The 24,657-nt window shown below is 39.4% G+C and overlaps 1 protein-coding gene and 2 long non-coding RNA genes across 6 annotated transcripts in view; 1 reads left to right on the top strand and 2 right to left on the bottom strand.

Annotated features, from left to right (window-relative positions):
• Positions 1–7,563, bottom strand: part of LOC140635212 (urea transporter 2-like) — a 470,205-nt gene extending 462,642 nt beyond the window's left edge. For both annotated transcript variants that reach the window (XM_072829450.1, XM_072829451.1), the window contains exon 1: positions 7,505–7,563. The gene's annotated coding sequence lies outside the window, so the exon portion shown is untranslated. The remainder of the gene's footprint in view (positions 1–7,504) is intronic.
• Positions 7,564–7,634: 71 nt separating this feature from the next.
• Positions 7,635–24,657, top strand: part of LOC140635206 (uncharacterized) — a 49,464-nt gene continuing 32,441 nt past the window's right edge. For 2 of the 3 annotated variants that reach the window (XR_012032577.1, XR_012032576.1), the window contains exon 1: positions 8,005–8,271. This is a non-coding gene — a long non-coding RNA (uncharacterized lncRNA). Of the gene's footprint in view, positions 7,957–8,004; positions 8,272–24,657 lie in introns of those variants that run through there. The other variant, XR_012032578.1, reaches the window with a different exon arrangement.
• LOC140635209 (uncharacterized) overlaps positions 21,040–24,657 on the bottom strand; it is a 50,648-nt gene continuing 47,030 nt past the window's right edge. Inside the window, exon 2 of the long non-coding RNA XR_012032581.1 lies at positions 21,040–21,256. This is a non-coding gene — a long non-coding RNA (uncharacterized lncRNA). The remainder of the gene's footprint in view (positions 21,257–24,657) is intronic.

The following is a 24,657-nucleotide window of genomic DNA, read 5'->3' as shown; positions in this document are numbered from 1 at the left end:
AAGAGTCAAGAATTAGAAATACATGAGCCCTGCCTATAAGAACAGTATAATATAACTTGGATAACAGACAGCTTTAAGTGTCTTATAAAACAATATACAGACGTGTAAAAGTTGATATATCTTCTTCTCTCCCCTTTCTCCGAATCCCTTTCTCCTTCAAATCCCTACTGCTACATAAAAGTCTTCCCTGAAGCATCATTCCTCAATGATTGCATAGAATTGTAGAAGTTTGGAATTGACACAGACTTTAAGGTCAGTTGTGCCAGCCCCAATTTCTGTCTCCCACCGGGCTCCCATGACGTGGAGATGTTATAATAAAGGTGTGTTTGGGCGAGAATAAAGCACATGGGCATGGAAATGGAGGGCAAGGTTTCATGATGAGTATCCAGGAGGGATTTGCCATATTAAGAATGGGGGAAACAGCTTCAGGCAGTTGGAAGATCACTCTTGAAGTGAAAGGAAGAGAAAGCATGAACATGTGCCTAATGGCAAGTCAGGAGGTCTAGAATATAAAGTCCACATGAAAGGGAGTTTGGAGGTAAGGTGGATCCCTGGATAGCTTATTCCCTATTTTATAAAGAAATATTAATTTTATATTGAAGGTAATGGAGAAGATTAAAGGAATTAAATTGTGTGTGTGTGTGTGTGTGTGTGTGTGTTATAAACAGATCTGTAGTTCAAAAAGCTTCCAGTGACCAGAAGTAGAATGAAGTTGCACAGGCAGATTGAAAGCTAAGAAGAACTAGATAAGCCTTCAGATAAGTACTGAGGAGGGATCAAGCTATAGCTGGGACAGTGATGAAGGGGAGATGTAGATTTGGTTTATGCACTCTCTACGTAAAAGAAAATTGCAGGGTATGGAGTATATAGAGCCATTGGGCTCCTACACCAACTCTTCTACTTTGTAGCTGGGTGACCTGAGGCAAGTCCCTCTCTTTATCTACGACTTCTTTTTTTCATCTGTGAAATGAGAGGGTTGAACTAGATGTATTACAATCCCTCCCAGCTCTAACACTCTCTAATACTATGATTCTGGTCCAATTTGAATGGCATCCAAGGAAATTTGGTTAGTGGAATTCCCAAAAGACCTCATTATAAAGTGCTCCCATAGATTAGAGCCCCAGGACAGCTATGGCAAAACTTCAGAAGACTATTATTAAAGATAATAATAGTGTTTTGTTTTTATACAACACTTTCACACCTATAATCACCTATAATCTATGTTAATCTTCATCACAGCATTGTGAGGCAAAGAGATATAATGATCGTTATCCACATTTTAAAGATGAGGAATTGAGTCCTTGAAAGCTCAAAAGACTTGCCTGAGGACCCAAACAAGTCGTGGTGGAGCCTGGACTAGCGTCCATGTTTCTGAACTTACCATGCAGACTTCTTTACATTACCTTGGGCTGTGTCTGGTCTGATCAGAATCTTTCAGATGCATGCCTAATTAGGATCTCACCCAGTCCATTCCAGTGCAACCTGAGATTTATGGCCACCAGGATCAGCTCCCCCTGGGTTTGTAAGATTGGCAGGAATGGCTCTGAGTATTTGTGACCTACATATAGTAGAGAATTCTTACTGGGAAGATTTTACAAGTAGCTAAATTTGGACAGTAAGTGAGCCCTCAGTATGTTTACATGCAAACAGAATCTGAGATTCCCTAATTCTGTTATGTGAATTATAAGTCAAAAATGCAACTTTTAAGCATTGTTTCCAAGTGGCTCAGATAATTCGACTGTTTATTTTCAGTCTAGGGTCCTGACCTGGGAAGTGAGATATTGTAGGAGAGCAATTATAGAGACATTTAAGATCAAGGATCTTTCCTTGCCCTTTCTTCTGTTCTACAGTATTGTAAGGAGGACCCATCAAAATCTGTGATGAAAGAGGAAAACAAATTCCTCACAGAATTCTCATCCCGTAACAGATGGGCAAGATCACGGTAGGTTGTCTTCTTGCCCTCCTGACTCTGAATCCAGCCAAATCTATTATTTATTTTACCTCCTCCACCCCCTATCACATGTTTCATATTGGCTGGTTGGAAACTGGTTTTTATGGAATGAAGGAAGGAAAGTAGAGAGGGAGAGGGAGGGAGCAGAGGTGTTTATATACCCTTAAATTTAAATACTATCTTCTAGGTGCCAGACACTGAGTAATTACTATATATATTTATATATATTAGTTACTATATATATATATATAAAATCTCTCTCTCTCTCTCTATATATATATATAAAATCTTTCTCAACCTTACAACAATCTCTGAAGTAAACTGTATTATTACCATTTTATATATATATATTTTTTATTTATTTATGATAGTCATACAGAGAGAGAGAGAGGCAGAGACACAGGCAGAGGGAGAAGCAGGCTCCATGCACCGGGAGCCCGATGTGGGATTCGATCCCGGGTCTCCAGGATCGCGCCCTGGGCCAAAGGCAGGCGCCAAACTGCTGCGCCACCCAGGGATCCCCTATTATTACCATTTTAGAGATGAAATCAAGATAGTGAAGTAACTTACACAAGATTACATGGATAGGGGAGCCTGGGTGGCTCAGTCGGTTAAGCCTCTGCCTTTGGCTTAGGCCATGATCTTGGGATCAGAGTCTTGGGATCGAGCCCTGCACTGGGCTCCTTGCCTTAGCAGGGAGACTGCTTCTCCCTCTCCCTCTGCCTCCCTCAGGGTAGTAAGACAAGAAATGAGTGGAGGTTAAATAAAAATTGGACTAATAATTATATAGATTTTTCCATGTTTTTCACATTACTTTATCTGTATTTTCCATTTGTTATTTCTGATGAGAAAACTAAGGCCAGTAAAAGTTATGTGCAATACAATCAGTTCATTTCAGATCCAGGATTCAAACCCAGATTTCTTGGCCCATATTTTGGTGCCAGTTCACTCCACACTACACTCTTGTCTCATCTAACACTTTATCTGTGGTAAAGAGACAATGGTGGCAAATGCTTCTTCAACATGTTAATGATTCTGATGATACTGACATTCTAGTTTTGCTAAGATCTCTATAAATGCTGTCCTTGAAACTCCCCATGATAAAGGTAATGACATCACAGACAAAGCTGCTGAAGTACATTCACTGGCACCTTTACCAGTTTTCTTCTTTTTCCAGAACTGTTCAGATATTATAGGATTAGGTCCAGAAATTTCCAAAAGGAAATGACAAGAAATGATTTCCACACTTTAAAATTAAAAATACTCATCTTACTCACTTTTAAAAGGAAGTGAGGAGGTGGCAGGAGAAGCTATAACAGACTCTTCATGAAAAAGACTCAATCCTTTGTAATTAATGGGAACCTCTAAAATCAGAAGGCAAGCCCATTAATCATTCAGCCAATTCTCCATGAGGTTGGCATCACCAACTCACCCACACACCTTTAATGACTCAATTCACAACGGGCTAACTTGAACTGCAGGGATGGTCCTCAGAGCAACATTTTAAAACTGCTGCCAGTGGAATGTGAATGCTGTCATTAAATCAATGAGTTTGTTCTTTTTCTAGTCCATAAATGTAGCTTTTTTTTTTTTTTTAAGACTATGCTGGGAGGCATTGCAATTGCATCCAAGATTAGAAGTGATAGGCAGGAAATTTGGGGGTTTGTTTCTCAATATATACTAGGAATTCTTAATAATTAGATCCTAGAAGAGAAAGATGCTTCTTGTCAGATAGTGAGTTTAATATGCTGATGATTACCCAAGGGAAGCAGAAGATGCAGGAGAAAGGATATCTCCACTGGGTGGGAGGTTGGCTCATGTTTCCTTCTAATTCAAAAGTATTTGTGTTCTTTTCTCAGTTATTTTTGGAGTGATGTAATTAGTCAAGAAGACATATAATGGAGCAACTCCTCCAGGGAGCTCCCAGATGGACTGTAAGAGCACAAGGACGCTCCCAAGAGAAGACTCTCAGGAATAGTGGCCGTTTCCAACTATATGATTCCCCAAGAATTGTGTGCAGGGATCACCACCCGTCATCTAGTGAAGGGAAAAATGTCTTCTATGTATTTCACCCAAATTCTCCTGAGTTGTTGTTAAACCTTATTAAGCTAAAGTTCATCTAACTGGAATATTTAGTTACACGGATCTTATGACACTGAACATGTTAATTTTATCGGAAAATGGAAGAAAAACATTCTTAATAAAGAATTTTTTTAAGTATAGGTTGTCTGGAAGTCAGCACAGACTCAGTCTCCTCTGTTTCCAAAAGATATTTATAGGCATGGGCTATGAAACAGGATTTGTGTGAGGTAGTTTCCACAGGCATTACCTCAGAAAACAACATCATGAGGAAGTTGCGAGTATTTCCATTTTATGATGGAAGACAGTGAGGTATGGAAAGTTGAATGGCAATCACAAAATTATTCTCTAACCTTCTCCATTATTTTACAAGAAATATTTACTCTCAGACTCTGATGCCTCCTCATTAGTGAGGAAAGACAAGTACTGATACACAACAGACTTCAGTTACGAGGAAATAATGTGGTGAGATCACAGGGAATTTCCACTTGTCCTCCAAGTACACAAAGAATTGAATTTAACAGAACTCCTAGCCTCCTAGTATATGAGGAATTGACTATGATTTTTTTTTTCAGTTCTATAGACATTATCTGTTATGGGCTAGACTATGCCCCCCCTGAATTCCTACATTGAAGTTCTAACCTCAGTACTGTGGAGACAGGACCATTAAATAGATGATTAAGTTACAATGAGGCTGTTAGGATGGGCCCTTCTTCAGAATGACTGGTGTCCTTATAAGAAGAGGAAGTTTGGATGTATAGAGAAACAGCAGGGGTGAGCACCCATAGAGTAAAGACCATGTGACTAGGCCATCCGCAAGCCAAGGAGAGAGGCCTCAGAGGAAACGAACCCTGCCAGCACCTTAAACTTGAATTTTTAGCTCCCAGAACTGTGAGAAAATAAATGTCTGTGATTTAAGCCACCCAGTCTGTTATTTTGTTCTGGAAGCCCTAGAACACTAACACACTTCTTTATGGAAGTGGTTTTCTTATTCAGATAAAAATGGATACAAGATGTAGTTGTTGCTGCTCCCAAGTGATGGAATATGTGGGTCTTTTACATTACTGTGATCAATCCTGATTACTGATCTATCAGGACAGAGAAGTACAAACCATAGACAGCAGTAGAGTTGGAACCACTCCAACTGGAATTCTACCAGTGAAGAACTCACAGTCTATTCATATGAATAAGTTTTTAGCTAAGGGATCTAAATAAATATATTCACCATATTAAAGAACTATATTCTTGGTGCTTTGCTAGTCATATTCAATATCATTCACTAAAGAAACTCAACATTATATGTGAGATTACACACCCACATAAATATAAATACACATATTTGTAAAGACAAATTCTGTTTATATCCCTGGAACCTCAATGATCTAAATCAATATGCTGTCTAACAGAAATTTCTGTGATGATGAAAATGTTCTATATTTGTGCTGTACTATATGGTAACCACTATCCACATATGGCTATTGAGAACTTGAAATGTGGCTAGTGCTACTGGAAAACTGAATTTTTAGTTTTTTAATTAAGATAAATTTAAATAGCCACATGTAGTTAGTGGCTTTCACACTGAATAGTGCAGTTCTAGATCATACAAAAATTAAATATGGCTTCGATAATGTTTGGAAATAAACAGATGTAAAGCTAAACACAAAGAAACAAAAACTCTGTCTTGTAATATTTTACTACAGATGCTGTTTTGCTTGGCAAACACTGATTTGACCTTTTTAAGAAATGAAAAACAAAGAAAAGATTTAAGACCTATGCAATGTTTTTCAACATACAGTTATGTACCTAAGGGAACTTAAAGAATTTTAGAATTTTAGATGTATAGGAGATCTGAGAAACAGGTAGTTTTGGATTTCTGATTTGAAGAAATTGGACTGGGCACTTCATAAAAATTTCTTGTACCAAATCATCACATACATAAGAAAGAAGTTAATTTCTACAAAGCCAAATTCAAGAACAAGGAATCCATCTCTAAAAGCAAAATATAGACTGACAGGAGAAACCATTACCATGGGGATAATGAAGGCAGACCCTGCTGTTTTGCCATCCCACAAAAAGGGGTTTCATGGATAATGCAAATCTGTGTGGGAAAGTCCTGTGCAGAATTTTTTTGACGACAAGCATTTAACCAATTATCAAGCACCACCAATGATCTGAAGAAAGCTAACACTATAAAAGAAATCAGAGGTAAGAGAGTAACCTGAAAATATTTTAAAATATTTAAATTTTCCCAGGAAGATAACCACATTCCTCAAAAAAGTTATGAAACAAAAACAGGAGATTATGAAACAAGAGTAGGTAACTATGTCAAAGAATCAAAGATTGTAAAATAAAAACTATAATGGCAAAAAAGAGAAAGAAATACAGACAGACACAAATTAAGACCTAACCAGCCAGCTACATATCACACTGAATTCACACAGACCGAAGACAAGGAGTGAGAAAATATAAGACAAATATTAAGCAGTAGGAAAACTTGATCCAGAAATTCCGATCAGAAAATCTGGGTAAGGGGGAACATTTGAAGAAATACTGCAGAAAAATGTCCCTAAACTAAGAAAATGGGAGAGAGAGAGAGAGACAGGAAGAGAAAGACATAAGTCTTGGGTTGTAAGGATCTGAAAACGTGGGGGAGAATTGCAAACTATAACAAACCTGGACACTCGGTTATCACAGAAACTCAAGGGAAGAAGAGTAATAACTAAAAGCGGCCACAGGGACGCCTGGGTGGCTCAGTGGTTGAGCCTCTCTGCCTTTGGCTCAGGTCAATCCCGGGGTCCTGGGATCGAGTCCTGCACCAGGCTCCCCATAGGGAGCCTGCTTCTCCCTCTGCCTGTGTCTCTGCCTCTCTCTGTGTGTCTCTCATGAATAAATAAATAAAATATTAAAAATAATAATTAAAAAATACAATACAATACAATACAACTTTCCTCTTTTCTGCCAGAGAGGAAAGTCAGGCTCCCTACAAAGGGATGGGAATGGAGTGACATCGGCCATCTCCCTAGGAAATCATACACAGCACCTGCGCACCAGAGGCGACACTTCCGGGAGAACAGAGATGTCAGCTTGAGAACTTCAGGGTCACTTGGACGTCTCACTTCCGGGTCATGTGGAGACAGAACGGTAAGGCCCACCACCTGCAGAACCTCTGGAGCCACAGCGCCCCCTCCTAACTGGCTTTCATGCCGAAATACTCCCTGAAGCATCAGAGCATCACGCCCTCCTCCGGACTCTCCCACGTGAAGCTTCTGCTCCAAGTAAGCGACCTTGCTCACCTGCTCGCTCACACGCGCCACGCCCACCCTGGCCTTGGGGAAGCCTCGCCCGGCGTGGGTTCGGACACTGTTGGTTCGCAAACTCCCCGCCCCGCACTCAAACCAAGGGCGAGGCGGAGCTGGAGCGAGGCCGTCCCTGCTGACCGGGGAGATGCGGCCGCTCCAAGAGCGGGGAACTCACCCAGGAGGCTGGTCCAGGGGCCGCAGGGCCGCGCACGCCTCCCCGCGGGGGTCCCCGGGGCTCACGTGACGCCGGAAGTGGCCGCCGCTGCGCATGCGCCGGGGGGGGGGTGTCTCAGCGGCACGTGCGCACACGGGCTGCGCCCTGAAGATGACTGCCGCGTGGGGTCTGAGGGCGCGGTGTCCAGTGTGAGGCGGCGGAGGGGGTAAGGACGCCCCCCGCCCCCTGTGCAGGGTTCCAGACCCCGGGTCAGCCAGTCGCATGCCCTCCAGGAACTCCGCCAGCTCTCCAGCCCCCGGGCCCCCTGCTCCTCATGCCCCGGGGCTGAGCCGGGGGTCCCTGGCTTGTTGGGCGGCGACCGGGCTGCGGCAGAGGCGGCCGTCCGGGCAGCCGTCCGGGCAGCCGTGGAGGCTCACGAGGGACGAAACAGGGTCACGAGAACGATTCCAAAAGTAAGTGACCGTTTTCTTCACCAAGAGCCTCGTGATTCAAACCACAGATCGGTTAGGCCCCCTGGGCTGGGAGTCGGCCCCTCACTCGGGGTGTTCACGCCGGTGCTCACGGGGTTGGTGGAGATGCCACGTTAGCCGAGTGCTGCGGTGTGAACGCACACGAGCCTCCTTGTGAGGCAGTGATAGTGTCCAAGACCATCCCATCTTGGAGCACAGCTTTCTCCTCTGGAGAGGTGTCCGCATCCCGTGAGGACAGGCTTTGTCAGCGTTCACTGCAGGCTTGCTGGGTGAATAACGTCCCCCAGGCCCATGCGGGTAAGGAGGACAGGGCCCAAATGATCCAGCAGTGCAACACCGGAGGTGCCCACCTGGCCTTGAGGAGAGGGAGGTGGGCAGCTTCAGGAACCTGAGGAGATTGTGCCTACTATATATGTTGGCCGGGTTCTGCACTTACCTGCTACACGGTACCGTCCTTTATTTATTTATTTTATTTTTTTTTTAATTTTTATTTATTTATGATAGTCACAGAGAGAGAGAGAGAGAGAGGCAGAGACATAGGCAGTGGGAGAAGCAGGCTCCATGCACCGGGAGCCCGATGTGGGATTCGATCCCGGGTCTCCAGGATCGCGCCCTGGGCCAAAGGCAGGCGCCAAACCGCTGCGCCACCCAGGGATCCCTACCATCCTTTATTTAAAAGATGAATTAATGAGGCCTAGAAAAACAAATGGTTTTTTGAAGGTTACAGAGCTAGTGGACCCTGAGCTGACATTTCACACATTCCATTGCTCTTTCTGCCGCCCTACTTGGGTTGCATTTCACTAGATTTGATTATACACTATCATTGTTCTCTGATTATTTCTTGTGTCTATATTGTATACCCAGAGTAGACTGAACTCCCTCAGAGCAAGGACCATTTTCTTATAGTTATTCCCATAACATGTACCATATGCTTAGGCATAGAGAAGATTCCAGCAGACGTTTCTTACCTTGAATGGAATAATCCTCATGATGTAGTTTCCCCATGACCCTGCAAGTACCTGTACAATAGCACTTGGTCTTGAGGAAACACACATCTGTGCCCATCCTGCTGGGAGTAATATGCCAGGAGCATCCTGTTGAGGAATAACTCTGTCCTCCTTTGAGTCTTTACTGGTATCACTGGATTCTAAATAGAAGCCACCCTATTCTGAAGAAATTCTTGGGAAATTTCCTTTATCTCTCTTTTCCTCATGCCCAATTCCATCTTTAAAGCAGTATAAAAAGTATAAAGAATGACTATAGAATCAGCCTTAGAGATTCCAAGAATAATAATTCACATATGTCTTGAAAGGTTTAGGTGTAAGATGAACAACATAAGCTCCAGGCATATTTACAGTCAAGAAAAGCAATATTATTTTACATAAATACATATTTTATAAAAGAATAAATGGAGGCTCTTAGCAGGTCTCATGCCCAAGGTGCCTTAGGTTATGCTGCTGATAAGTGGAGGTTCAGAGAATGGATTCCTGGTCTTTCTAACCCTCAGATTAGAGAGAGTGAAATGATCTTTCCTCTCATTAAAGCTGCTGTATCCTGGAGGGTGAGGGGGAATGTCATCAAAGGTTACTGCTAGAACATTCCTTCAGACATATATGAAGGCTAAACCAGATGGACTCCAGGAAGTGTGCAATAGGTAAGGTATCTTGAGGAGTTACAAATAAATTCTCCTGATCATTCTTTAGAAAGTTAGAGGAAGAGATCATATCATAGCCAGGTGAAAGTTCAATAAAGTTTTCCCACCAGCTAAGAAAGATGATCAAGAAATTCAGCTCCAACCCAGCTCACGGGCAATTGCAGCCATTCTCAAAAAGATCCTGTCTTCCCAAAATAAATGTCTGCTCCACTTGAGTTAAAATTAGATACACATTAATTCTGGCTGTTGACATGAAGCCTCTGGCAAGCTGGGTAGAATCCAGAATACTCTATAGAAATGACCAGGCTCTGTAGACATTTCCCAAGGCACCCAGATAAAGGATTAAATTGTCTCACCATTTCTCCATCACCACTACCCTCTGTGCCTCCCTTACAACCAGCCATGTTCTGGTAAATGCCAGGACACGAGCAAAAATGCTTCTCTCTTTCTGGCTGAAGTTCCAAATGGAATGGCACACATACAGATGGTTTTATTTTTGATAACAATGTCAATTCCTTGCCCTGACACTATACTATTCACTATGTAATTTATCCATTCTTAAGACAAGTATATATTGATCATCTACATTGTGCTAAGACATAAGACAAGGTCCCTGCCCTCAGGGTCCTCATGAATAAGGTATGAAAATTATTATTGTTTTATATTCTTCCTTTAATGAATAAGGAAATAGACACAGAAATGTTCAGTGAATTTCCAACATTACTGTTGGAGTAGGAAAAAGTCCAACTTTTTCAGTGCCTCAGAGATAGGACTTCCCTTTTATCCTCATTCCTTTCAAAACAGACAAACCACATGGCAGCTTACAGTACTGCCTTATTCATGCTGTTTTTATAGTTTCTCCCAAAAGATATTAAAGATATGTGAATATACATAAGGACATTTATTTTTGAACTTGTGAAAATAAGTTTTTGTGTGTATAAGGAAGAAATATAATTTAACCAAAACTCCATCTCAAACTTTTTTTTAATGCATGAACTATTTGGATGTAAAAAGATTACCTGCTGAGACAACTGTTTTACTTTAGTGTTTGTTTACTATGCTTCTGGCCCTCATGGTTCCAGGTATGCATTCTTACAACTAATATTCCTAGAAAAGTTTTCTACTTAACTTACTTGTTTAAGGGACTTCATTTCTTTCCTGTAGAACAAAGTCTTCCTGTGGGATGGAGTTCAAACCCCTTAGGACTATCCAGTGATCAGGGCCAATATTCCTATGAATGCATTCATTACATTTTAATTGAGAATTTAGACTTGGGATACAATAGTGTAAAATTCTGAGCCCTTGTACCCAAGGAACTCCTTGTCTGGCAGTGGAGGAGAGCAGTAAGCAAATGGTCAGAATGTATGGGGAAGTTTTCTTGTAGGAGCCTATAGCAGGCAGAGAGCTCTTCGGAGAAGTGATTGACTCAGTTTGAAGATGTGTGGTCAAGAAAAGCCTCTTGGAGGAGGAGATGCTTGAACTCTCTCCAACAAGAGTCCTTCTCAGCCAGGCCAGTCTTCTCACTGTTGTCTGTGCCAGCCATGTACATTTCTGCCTCCTACTGTGGCTTAATTCAATGACTTCTACTGATCAAGCATTTACTATGTCCTAGACACTATGTTAAGGACATAAAGTCTTACCACACTAGCTCTCAAAGAACTTAGAATTATTGAGGGAAACTATTTCCTGTATTTGCGATGCCCTTGTTCAATACATTTAGAAGACTTCAAATATGTACAAGATATTAATTTCCAATATCATCATTTCCTTTGTCCAGATATCCATCTTCAGGGACATGTCTTCCATTAATTCACTGTATAATCTCCCAAGACTCAGAAATACTCCTTCATGCCTAGGATTCCCATTATATACTTTTTGTTTCCCTGTGGTATTACAAATACAGATTGTACTTTCCTATAGTACCATCGGTCAATGCTGAGGGGACCCGTAAGAAAATTTTCCAAGGTCTGTGTGCTGGGTCACTGCCCAAATGCTTTTGTAAAAGTGCTGTTTATTCTTTTACTGAGGGTCTTCTTTATGATGCTCCATGAGAGACATTACAAGCTGGTGTTAATATTAGGAAAGTTCTGGGTCTCCTTAACAGTTCATCTAATCTTACCTATTAAGACATTATATAATTTGTGTAGTTGGTCAGATTTTCCTGTTCAAGGGAGACTAAATTCTGTTTTATAACCAAACTGGTGGCAAACTCATAAGAAGCATTTTTGGGGCGTTTGGCTCCATTTACTTCCTTTTTTCTCATTTCTCTCTTTTAAGTTAATTAATTAATTAATTAATTTATCTGTCATTTTGCTAAATTTTACATGTCTTGGTAAGCTCCCTTAAGTCTTTTCTAAGAGACTTACCACTTACCATCTAGCACAGGGTAGCACAGGGTTAACATGGGACTAGGGTTACATTACAGCTTTCGAGGATAAATTTCTTAAGGAGTATTTGGCTGTTTTGCTGCTGTATGAATAGGCAAAGTCCCCTGAAGGAGAAAATCTCTTCTTTTGTTTCATGATTTTAACAAATTGAAACAAAGCCAAGATGTGAATTTCAAAGACCAATCCTGGAGTCCTCAAGTCTGAGCAACAAAAATATAATTTCAGCTCTTGAAGTTTTCATCTACTAGAAGGTAGGAAATGGAGAAAGCTGACTCTTATTTATGTTCCTGATTTGCCAAGCTGTAATGATACTCCTTTCCTTAAATTTTATTGATTTTGATAAACTCTGAACTCTGTCTTGCTTTAGGGAGAGCTATAGAGGTATAGATTTTTATGTCAAAAAAAATTTGTAAGATCAACATTTGTTCTTTGTGATGGCCTATAGAGAATATGAAGAGTAGGGTTATTGAAAAAAGGCTTCAGTAACCAGCATGCAGAAAAGCCCAGGAAACCACTGATTGGCTCTGGAAAGCTGGGCTCAGGCCAAGTCTCAGTGACCTTTTTGGTAGAATGCATTCCAGCCAATTGAAACTCCCAGCCTAGTCCCCAAACAAAGTGGTAATGCTGTCCTGCCCAGGTTTCTACCCTCCAATTCTTAGACCACCTGCAAATCGTTGCTCCAGCAGCCAGTTATCTCCTATTAATAGCCTACATCGCCGGAATTGGTCTTCTGGGTCAGGCTATGAATTGACTATGTAAAAGAGATGGTTAATATCAGAGGTTGGAGGGTCCCGGAAGAGACCCTTTTTGTCTCCCTGTCTTCCACAGACTATGATCTTCTGTGAGGATACGTATGATATTTTATCATAAAGGATTTATTCTTTGGACCCAAGTGTTTCCATACTCCTGTGTCTCGATGTGTCTGTATGAATGAGCCTTTCTGGAGTGTTTCATCCTGACAGCCTGCCTTCCTAAAACTGGGGGATAATTGCCTTGTTATCAAGGAGAACCAGGGAAGAGAGGGGAAGTGAATGAAAGACAGAAAGGAGAAAGAATCAGTCCAATCCCAAGTTGATAGACATGTATGGTATATATACAACCTTTAAATCCCCAGGATGATGAAAGAAACCTCAAACCATGCAAGAATTGACTTAAAGTAATGAATTTACTTAAGATGATCCAGCAAAACACCTCTTCTGGAGGAAAGTATCTTCAGCCTACAACTTGGGTAGCCACTACAAATAAATTTTCAAGGAAAATTACTAAACCCCAGTCAATATAAAAAGAGACACAAACAAGCAAATGTGTTCACAAACTGGCAGAAACAACAGACAACAAAAATATAGTCACAAAGTTTCCACATTTTATAAATACTGCACAAATACTATGAGATAACTGTGTTTACTATACCTATGTCTAAAAATATTAACATTTCTTGAAAATATTTTCAGGGAACAGAAGACCATAAAAAGTAGGCTAGCAAACTATAACAATAAAAACAAATGGCATCTGTGTAGGATGTAGAAAGCTCAAAAAAAATCATTCTCACCTTTAGAGTAAGAAAAAGCTGAGTAATCTTTGAAGATATAATTTTTCTTGAAGCCATCAGAGAGCAAAGTTTTCAAAACTAGCAACTTACTAGCCTGAAACCTATTGAAAGAGAAAGTATCCAGGAAGAGACAGGGGACTAGCATTTGCAGCAAATGCAGGGAAGGCAAAAAGTCTCACCTGGTTTTGGCTTCTGTGACTTTCCTACAGAACAAAAGACTTAAGCTTCTAGGAGAATAGCATAAAACCCTGTAACTTTCAAGGTACAAGTAAACACATATCACAGCTGGAGGAAGAGAACAGGAAAAACCCTCTATCTCTGGGGAATAAAGAGGGACAAGAAAACATCTGTTTCCAAAACACTAGAGATCCCCCACCCAGAGAGAAAGGCAGAGTCTTGGAGAAGACCCCACACATGAGATCCAGGGACAAAGCTTCTGCCTAAGACTAAGGCTGATCCAAGACAACAAAGAATGCCTTCCTGCTCCCCCTGCCTCCAACCAGGCAGCAAGTATTGAGTAACAGTAGTTTATGAGGAGGAATCAGGGCAAGAACATCCAGGGTGAGCCTCTGTGGGTCTCAAGCACAAAAAGAAGACCCATTGCTAACAGTGAATCAGACACAGAAAATAAGTCTGACAAAACCAGTTCCTATCCCATGCATAAGATAATAAACAAATCCGCAATTAAAGCTAAAGAGTTTAATACTTCTCTCTCAGTAATAACTAGAACAACCAGACTAAAAAAAATCAGTAGGGATATAAAAGACCCAAACTGGAACATTATCAACCAATTTGATCTAACATAATTATAAAATACTTGACCTAAGCACAGCTTATCTCTATCTATTAAAGAAATTGAATTTGTTGTTTAAAAACTGTCAAGCAAAGAAACTCCAGGCTCATATCCTTTCACTGACACAACTTCTTAGGTGACATCAAAAAGATGATTTGCTGTATTTCAAGGCAGAAGGAAAATTACCCCTGGTGGAAGGTATGGGATGCAAGGAAAGAGGGATGAATACAGAGGGGAATTATATGGTAGTAAATCTAAACAAATATTAACTTTATAATATAATTAACATATCTACTTGGTGGGAAAACTGGCTAAAATTAAGGTGCTGGACAATAAGGGAACAATGGAATATTAGTTGAGGAAGCTGATCATTTTTTGTTTTTAATTTTTTTTTAATTTTTATTTATTTATGATAGACACACAGAGAGAGAGAGAGAGAGGCAGAAACACAGGCAGAGGGAGAAGCAGGCTCTATGCACCGGGAGCCCGACGTGGGATTCGATCCCAGGTCTCCAGGATTGCGCCCTGGGCCAAAGGCAGGCGCCAAACCGCTGCGCCACCCAGGGATCCCTGAGCATGTTTAAAATATTATGAGACCCTTGTATTGTTTAGGAAGTAGGTAAAAATTTTAGTTACCAGACTTTGTTACAAATGAATGTGCAAATAGTCACTGTAAGCACATATGTACACTCACATGTACACATACCAGAGAAACAGTTTATAAATATGATGAAAAAATAACATAATAAAGGGGGAAAAGGAGGAAAAATCAATCCAACAGAAGGCAAGAAAAGAAGAAAACTGAAGAAAAGACAAATAATATAAATAAGTCCAAATTTATCAGTAATCATAATAATTTTAAGTGCACTAAACAAATTGAAAGACAAAGATTGTCAGATAGGATTTTTTATAAACACTAAACTAGTTATTGACTGTTTTCAAAAGATACACCTTAATAAAGATATAGAAAGTTTGAAAGATGATATAAAGGGGAAAAAGAGGATATATCCAGCAGTTACTAACCAGAGAATGATGGTGTAGCTGTATTGCTAATAAACACAATGAGCATTTTTAGAAATAAAGTTGGTCATGATTCAATGACAAAAGATTCAAAAATATTCAATTCACCAGGAAGATATAAAAAGATTCTCAATTCACACATGTTCACTAAAATAGCCTAAAAAGATATAAAGCAAAAAATTTTACGATTCTGGAGAAATTGACAGGAACATCATTAGAGATGTGGGAAATTTCAACACATTTCTCCCAGTAGTAATAAAACATGGTAAAATATTAGTAAGGATATTTATATTGCATAGTTAATCCCTTTGGTCTAATTGATACATATCACACTTTACAATTGGAGGCTATACTTTCTTTGTACATGTTCTGTGTTTTTTTTTCCAGGTTTATTGAGATACAGTTAACATATAACATTGTGTAAATGTAAGGTGCACAACATCTATCATATATGATTTATGTATATCACAGTGTTTACCACAACAAGATTAGGTAACACATCCCTGATTTCACATAATTGACATTTTGTTATTGTTGCTATTATGGTGAGAACATTAAAGCTCTGCCGTCATAGCAATGTTCAAGCATATAATATAGTATTACCTACAGTCCCCATGCTGTATATTAGAACCTCCCAGAACTTATTCATCTTATAACTGAAAGTTTATACCCTCTGGCCAATATCACTCCATTTCCACAACCACTCAGCACCCGGCAACAACCATTCTATTCTCTGTTCCTATGAGTTCAGTGATTTTAGATTCCACACACAAGTGAGATCATACAGTATTTTCTTTCTCTGTCTGACTTCCTTCATTATCATAATGCCCTCAGGTTCCATTCATGTTTCATAAATGGGAAGATTTCAGTCTTTTTATGGCTGAATAATACTCCATTGTCTATATATATCACATTTTCCTTATCTTCACCTATCATTGGGCACTTAGATGGTTTTCATATCTTGAATATTGTAAATAATTCTCCAGTGAACATGGGAATGGAATTATCTTTTCAAGATAGTGGTTTCCTCAAGAAAATATGGCACTAGATTGCAGATGGCAGCTTACTTCAGGGTCCTAGTATTAACATTTTTAGCCGTGTCATACCTTAGCATGCCATTGGCATTTGCACTCTTCTTTCTAAACCCCCACTTGCCTTGTGCCAGTTCTGAAGTCTAGCTTCATGCATCAAAAACTCTAAAGCCTCCTGGGCACCTTCTGCTTTTGCCCCTTTGACTGTCTATGTCTCTAAATGCTGAGGCTGGTGATTCACTCTTGTTTTATCCTAGAACTCTTAGGGACCCCATTTCTGTTATCCTAATGCTTCCACATTACCTGATGTCCTCCCTGGGAGCCAGGCCTTTCCCTCACATATTCTCAACTTTGATTTCCTACCTGTACATCTTCCTTCATATCTCACCAGCATTTTTGAACATGACTTTGTTGGTCCTTTCTGGCTCATGTCACTATTATACCACAGTAACCCAGTCCCGACAGTTTGAATCCTAAACCAAAAGAATAAGGAGACCAGCAAAGGATTAGAGGAAGCACAGCATCCCAACAACTTTTAATTATGATGAGATTATAGAAAAGTATAACATGGGCGGACAGTAATTTTGCCATTCAATTTTGCCAGGCTGCCTTTGCAGCAGGCAGTGAAGCATGTTTTATATTTATAATTGGTATGTGCTGTTGCTCAGGGGTGGGCGGTTGCATTCCCACAATATATCACAGTGTAAGTTGCTGACATGCCCTTCCCTCTGGCTTCTCTGGACTAGAAGGAACCCATTTATTATTATTATTATTGATATTGTTTCTGTCTGCCTTTGCTTTTAACTTTTTCATTGGTATTAATTAAAGGGTCCTTGGGCTTGCAAGCAGGCAGGCATCCCAGTCAAAAGGAGGGTTTTATGCAGGTCCCAGTCTCTCTGACAGCACAAAAGCAGGAGTTCAAATGAGGAAACATCAAACATCATCATTTTAATTTGTAAAGGACATGGGATGCTTTGTAATTGGACAGCTCTTGATGACAAGGAAGTCACTTGAAGACTGATCGGGACTGGTGGCGAAATGGGTTCTCAGGCCAGATTAGGATGCTCATCTACCAGAGTCAACACAGCTGACTGTGTAACTAGCAGAACAAGTAAGGTCTTCAAGCTCAGATGAGCAGAGGCTAGGATGTGGGGAGGTTCCTCTGTTTCAGAGAAATGAGAAATGAAGTGAGAATAAGACCCTAGTAACCAGAGGAGAGGAAGGGTTTCTAAAACTGTATATGAAAACTAAGAAATGAGACTAAATACTCAGAAAATAGGCCAAAATGTATAATCAGTGTTATCATTTATGGGAGACACCTTAGGGTCTTGAAGTAGTAGAAAAAATATTTTTCTAGGGGCGAGTTCACAAGGGTTCTAATTCACACTTCATGCATTCCTAATTGTGTGTCATGGAGCAATCCATTTCTTCCCATCTTTGGGTTGTGATTTCTTCATGTGTAAAATTAAGAGTCATACCACACAGTTTCTTAGCTCTCCCTTCCCTCTCACATCCTACCATGCTAGTCTACTGACTTTCAGAACAGTTCAAGAATCTCTCTCTTTCCGTTGCCTTTAGACCTGATTTGCATCCATGGCCATATGCATGCACACACATACATACCACTCATGTGCCCATAGACACACACTACAGATGAAGCAATCATTTCAGGGATATATCTTGTGAATTGATAACCCAAATGGATATTTAAGTGTGACTATTCACCTTATTTCTATTTTGGCTTCAATTAGCTGTTAATTTTCTTTAAAACTTAAATCAGATATGGAATCAAGTGGCTTCTATTGAACTACTATATGCTAGCATTCTTCCAGGAAGATTCATTTGTGTCTGCTTTGATTATTCTTCTATTATCAAAGATAATATAAGACCAACAATATTATTCCCATTTAATAGTGGAGGAAAACAAGGCACGATAATCTGACAAAATTAGATAACTGCAAGGGGTAAACCTATTTAAACATTTTCTAGTTACAAATTAAAGGATAAAGACTTGATTACTGGTATTTATCAAAATCTTAGCAGTATTTTCATCTCCATCTGAAATTCTGTCCCCAGCATGACAGTCTCCCTGCCTATTCCAATCTCTTCCTCCCCAGAAGTGATTATTCCACTCACTGGGAATTTCAGAGAGTCTTCTACTGTCTCATCATCAGGTGCATGATTCTTATTTAAATGTGAGCTCTTGGACAGCAGAAGCCATGTCTTACTTTGTCCTGGAGCCTTTAGTGCAAATCATCTAAGACCAAGAACGTAGTATCCAATAAAAGAAATAACCATAACAACATGAGTGGCCTAGTTGGATTCACTAAATGTCTGTTCTTCCCATGTGTTCGTAGCATCTTTTTGTTAAAGATGTAAGAGAAGGTGGAAGTCTCAGTATATTCATTGCAGATACTTGAGGGAAGGTATAAAAGGCGAAGATTCTGATTGCCTCTTTCTCTCCATTAATGGGGTGGTGAAGGACAGAGCACAACATACTGTACTTAATGCAGATTCTGCTCAGTGAAACAATGATTACAATCAATTTGACTACTAATGTGACTTATCTTGTAAATTGCTGGGTCATTAACTTCAACAACATCAATGTGCTGTCACTATCCAATTCCACCAAATTAGTGTCCGAGGTAATAGGAGAACGAATGTATTAGTGCGTTATTGGTGGCTAATAGAGACAAGTCTTTAATGGGCTACACAGAGCAGCTGAGGCACCAGAGACTAAGAACATAAGACCAGGGGAATTGGATGAAGAGTCAGAATCCACAACACGGTGGCGCATTAGGGCTGCTGCAGGCACTTGGTGCCTTAGAAGGCAGAAGAGCTGGGTGCTAGGGAGATGGCAACCTGTGGCAAGGAAAATGTACATTCGTTGACATTTGGGGCAAAAGTAACAAAAGCACAGCATTTGGATTATCAGAGGACAATGGGCCTATCTTAAGGTCAAGTGCTTGAAGCAGGGCCTTTTCCTGCCAGCCCAGAAATCACAAATGCAAAGGAGCACCTAACTCTGAACAGACACGAAGACAGTCCTCCTAACCTGAATCTAACATTGGATCAATCTCAAGACCTATCCTAGAAATTACTTAGCAAATTGCATTCATATTTAATTTAAAAATTCCTTTGATTTCTAGGGAAAAAAAATCTGAAATATTTATGTCCATGTTCTAAAGAGACCCTTTGTACTCTCCTTTCCCATCCTTTCTAATTGAGAAGCTGCTATATCCATAGCCCCATGGGAGCAGCATTCAAACCACATGACCTCTTTCTTGTCACAGTTCATTGAACAAGAGATGAATACCTGAATGAGGTGTGTCAGGTATAGTCAGTCTCTCAGGAGAATGGAGCTTGAGCCAGTCAGAGAGTGTTAGGTACTAAACTGTAGCTCTTCTGAGTTGGAGTCAGTGCTAGGATACCAAAGCCACATTCAAGCCAACATTATGGGGGGAACAGAATCTAAGAGCATTGTGGAAGATTTTCTAATGCATAAAGGAGAATGAAAGACTTAAGTGTGGAGAGAAGCTATCTCAGAGAGATGGAGAAAGACTGACTGTGCCTGTCAGCTTTCCAGGTCCTGGGCCTAAAACCCACTGCATATCTGACAGATTTTATGCACATTTCCTGTATCTTCTCGTTAAACTACCTTTACTAGGTTTTTGTTTCATGCTCCCAAAAAAATCCCTAAGATACTCTAGTTTCTTCATGATTGTCAACAACATTTATTGATCACTTGGTGTACGTAGCACACTAAACCCTGCCAGAGACACTCAAAACCAAAAGAAGAGGTTATTGCTTCTCAGGGAGTTATAACTGAGTTGGAAAGATTTTTCTAAGTATTGGATAGAGTTGCATCTTTCTTTGTTGAAAGTGGGACTTGTAGGAGCCCAGGGTCTGCAATCTGTAACTTGTTCATGCCTGGGAGCCAAGGTGGGAAATGTAAAGAGTATGCGAGAGGCATCCTGTGTAGAGTTAGGGTTTGACAGTTCTACAATCATCATTGCCACCACTATCAAAGCCTGTCATTGACTGTGGGCCCCTATGAAGGTGGCTCTGGGCTTCTGTATTCTTCATGGCTATCCCATAAGGTGGTGCTATGAATATACCTGTTTTAAAGGGCAAAAGCATGACACAGCTAACAAGCAACAGAACTTGAATTTAGAACCAACTACTCTGTCTCCAGATCTGCTTTGAGTCACTTTTCCCATCTCTCTGTTCCATATCTGCCTCTCTCTTCAGAGGTATCTCTGTCCTCTTTTTGGGTGAACCTAGACCTTCCAAATCAAATTTTAATCATCAAAGTTCCTTATACCAGTACCCTAACACTTAAGAGAAATTTAAGTCATCATTTATCCACCTCCACCTCCACCCACACCCCATCCCCACCACACAGGGCTTGCAGAATGTCTGATTTCTGCACCTGAAAGGAAAAGCATTATCCCTTTTCTGTGAAAGTTTAGGCATCTAAAGGTGGGGGAGGGGAGGAGTAGGTAAAAGACAACAGCTTTATGAAAACCCTGAAACCCCACTTCATAGGCCTACAAATGAAGATTGCTCTAACTTTATGTATGCAATGAAACTCCAGGAATGACTTCAGAATTTTCTTGAATTCATATATATTCATATGAAGCTATTTCTTTTATTATGTTATTAGTCAGAAAAACATTTTTGTTGATACCATTTAGGTTTCAGTTAGTTTATTTTAGAATGTGCAGTATTATATTCCCTTCCCTAAAGAAAAGATGGATTAGTGAGGTGCCTGGGTGGCTCAGTTGGTTAAGAGTCCAACTCTTGATCTCAGCTCAGGTCTTGATCTCAGAGTTGGGAGTTCAAGTCCTGTATTGAAAAAAGAAAAGGTGCATTAATATGTTGAGATTGGTCAGATAACATTCTATATAATCAACGTGTATTTCCCATGAACAATTCTGTCTTGCCATGACCCATACTACACAAGGTATATAAGGAGTTGTGAAGCCAGCCATCACTAAGCTTATCACTTAGTCAAGGGTAACAGGTGTATCCATGACATGTATTATGGGTTCAAACTTACATTTAATACTGAGTAGATTTTCCACATTCTAGCAGAAAATTACCAACATAGAGGTACTACCAGGTGAGAGACATCCGTTGAGTATTGATGCTTGGCACAGTGGGTTGGACATGTCAAAATTATAACCCATGCACAAAGTTAAAAAAAAAAAAACTTTTTATTTTGAAATAACTGGATTCACAGGATGAATCTGCAAAGATTTGGGCAGAGATGTCCAGTACACCATTTTCTCATGTTCATCCAGTGTTAACATCTTATACGACTCTATTTTATTAAAACTAGAAATTTGACATTAGCATAATCCATTGAGTTTATTACAGTTTTACCAATTATATATACACTCATTTATATGTGGGGGGGGTGTAAAGTTCTATGAAATATTATCATATTGTAGCCTTGTATAACCACCACCGCAATCAATATACTCAACTGTACCATTAAGAAAGATTTCTCTTATGCTATCCCTTTATAGTCACATTTTCCATACCCTCCTCAACAACCCTAATCCCTGGAAACCACTAATCTGTTCTCCATCTCTATAATTAGGTTTTTGCATGAATATTACACAAATGTAATCATGTTATATATCTTTTAAGATTTTTTTCCAGCATAATTTCCTTAAGGTTCATCCACATTTTGTGTATACCAGTAGTTTGTTCCTTGTTATCACTGAATAATATTCCATGGTATGGATTACTACAGTTTATTTGACTATACACCCATTAAAGGACAGGGGTAGTTTCTAGTTAGGAGGTATCTCAAATGAAGTTGCTCTGAACATTTATATAATGTTCTGGTATGACAATAAGTCTTTATTTCTCTGAAATAAATACTCAAGACTGAAATTTCTGGGTTAGATGTTAAGTAGATTTTCAGTTTTGAAAGAAACTGTTTTCTAGGGGGTTCCTGAGTGACTCAATCAGTTAAGCATCTGCCATGATCTGCATCAGGCCATGATTCCAGGATCAAGCCCCCCACATCAGTCTCCTTACTCAGTAGGGATCCTACTTCTCCCTCTCCCTCTGCCTGCCATTCGCCTGCTTGTTTCTCTCTCTCTCTCTCTCTCTCTCTCTCTTTCTCTCTGTCAAATAAATAAAATCATTAAAATAAACAACCTGTTTTCTAGAGTAGCTGTGTCATTTCACATCCCACCAGCAATTTGTGAATGATCCAGTTTTTCTGCATTCTTGCCACCATTTTTCCTCACCATTATTTTCCATGTTAGCCATTCTGATAGGAGTGTAGTGATATCTTACTGCATTTGAAATTTGCATTCCTCTAATAGCTAATGATGTTGAACATCTTTTCATGTGTTTGTTTGCCATCTATCTATCCTCTTCAGTGAAATTTCTGTGCATGTTTTTGCGCATTTTCTAGTTGGAGTTTTTTAATGTTGAGTTTTGAGACGTACAAAGCTGTTTCATATAACCAGCATTACTTCAAGGCTTCTAATTGGAAGACAATTTCTATTTTTCTTTTTATATTTTATATTCTAGGCAAGAATTAATCTTGACCTGGTTATTCTGCCAAAAGTGATGTACAGTATTACTGGCTTTTCACTGCTTTCCTTTGTATTCATTTAGTATATACATAGAAAGTATTCCACTTACTTTTATAAATTAATAAATCATGTATTCTATATTTTAAGTCTCTAACTCCTTAGTATACTCCTATACATTCCACCCCATGCTGTTTCCCTACCTTAATCTTTCACTACTCTGCCCATCAAATCTTTCTCCTGTACAACAGCAGACAGGACACATTGCATGTGTGAGGCTGGTACTCTTCTACTTAGTGGACTCATGTACTTCAGTTCCTACTAGCATTCAAATGGCACACTTCCCAAGAATCAACCATGTTCCTTCCCAAATTTGTTTATGGAAGTCAGGCTTTTCATTGTAATTATGCAATTCAATAATATATTATTTAAACTAATGGAATGTAAGTGTGAAATAAAAGGAGATATTGTTTCTATGAAAAGTCCGTTGGTTTAGAAAGACTTGATAAAAGCAAGTCAAATTAGGGGTGGGTGAAAAATTGTAAGAGTAGGGGCAAAAACATTAAAGTATAGAAGTGTTCAAAACTCAGATTGTATCTATGTATTTTTAACTTTTCACTTCTTTAAAACAAAAGCAAAATAAAATTGGAAATTGTATATAATGTATTTAGATGTAATTTATGTAAGAAGACCATGTGAAACTCCAATTAATGAACCCATAAAAAAAGTCCTTGGACTTATATTAAAACTAGTTAATTATCATTTTAAGCAAAATGGATAGCATTTATAGTGTAAGTATTTTTCTTACAGTTCTTCTCTTTAACTAACTTTCTGAACATAGAAAACACAGGTTTGAATTACATTAGCTGAGGAGGCTTTTATTATGTTTTCTATTGAAACTTACATTCAGAAAACCTTTTTGTTTACATGCTTTCTCACTAGATTGAGAGCTTCTTAATGTCAGGAACCTGGCATTTTGCCTGACACATCATGAGTACTCAATAAATTATTGTTGAATGAATGAAAAGAAATCTGTAAAGCAAATTTATAAAAATCAAAAGGAAATTGTATCTTATGATCTTCATGCAATTATTTAATCCAATTCATTCAAAGAAGTTATCAGTCTCAAATATCAATAGTCAGTTTAGAGTTCATTTTCTCTCCCTACACAACTACATATGCCCAACAGAATTTGGACCTCTTTAATACTGTTGGTTTAATACCTCTTTAATACATACATACTTTTGTGGGTGCATGTATATAAAACATGGTCCTATAAATTTAACTAAATCTCATTGTAATAAAAAATCAGTAGTAAAAAAAATCAGTATTTCAGCATGGAGATACTCTGTCTTAACTATTACTATTTTCCTACATAGTTTCTGTAATATGGCTATGATACAGCCTACCATGACCTAGGTATCTAAAAAGACAAGCCCAAATTTAACCCTGTGAATTTCATGCACAGTACAGTATATTACTCATAAACCAAGTTTTTAACCTAGACATTTTATCTGGGAAGCATCCACAACATCCATGTGAAATCCAACATCCTAGGTAAAATGCTTTGCATCAGCTTTTTGCCAAGTGTCTAAGAGACCTTCAAGCTCAAAGGGGTCCTTTTACCACCATCCTTGTCCAGTTAAAACAGAATGGACAATGAGAGAGGGACCTTCATAGTTCGACCTC

Source organism: Canis lupus, chromosome 6 (genome assembly GCF_048164855.1).
Source record: "Canis lupus baileyi chromosome 6, mCanLup2.hap1, whole genome shotgun sequence".
NCBI lineage: Eukaryota > Metazoa > Chordata > Mammalia > Carnivora > Canidae > Canis > Canis lupus.
Note: the sequence above shows the minus strand (reverse complement) of the source record. Positions and strands in the feature narration are given on the sequence as shown.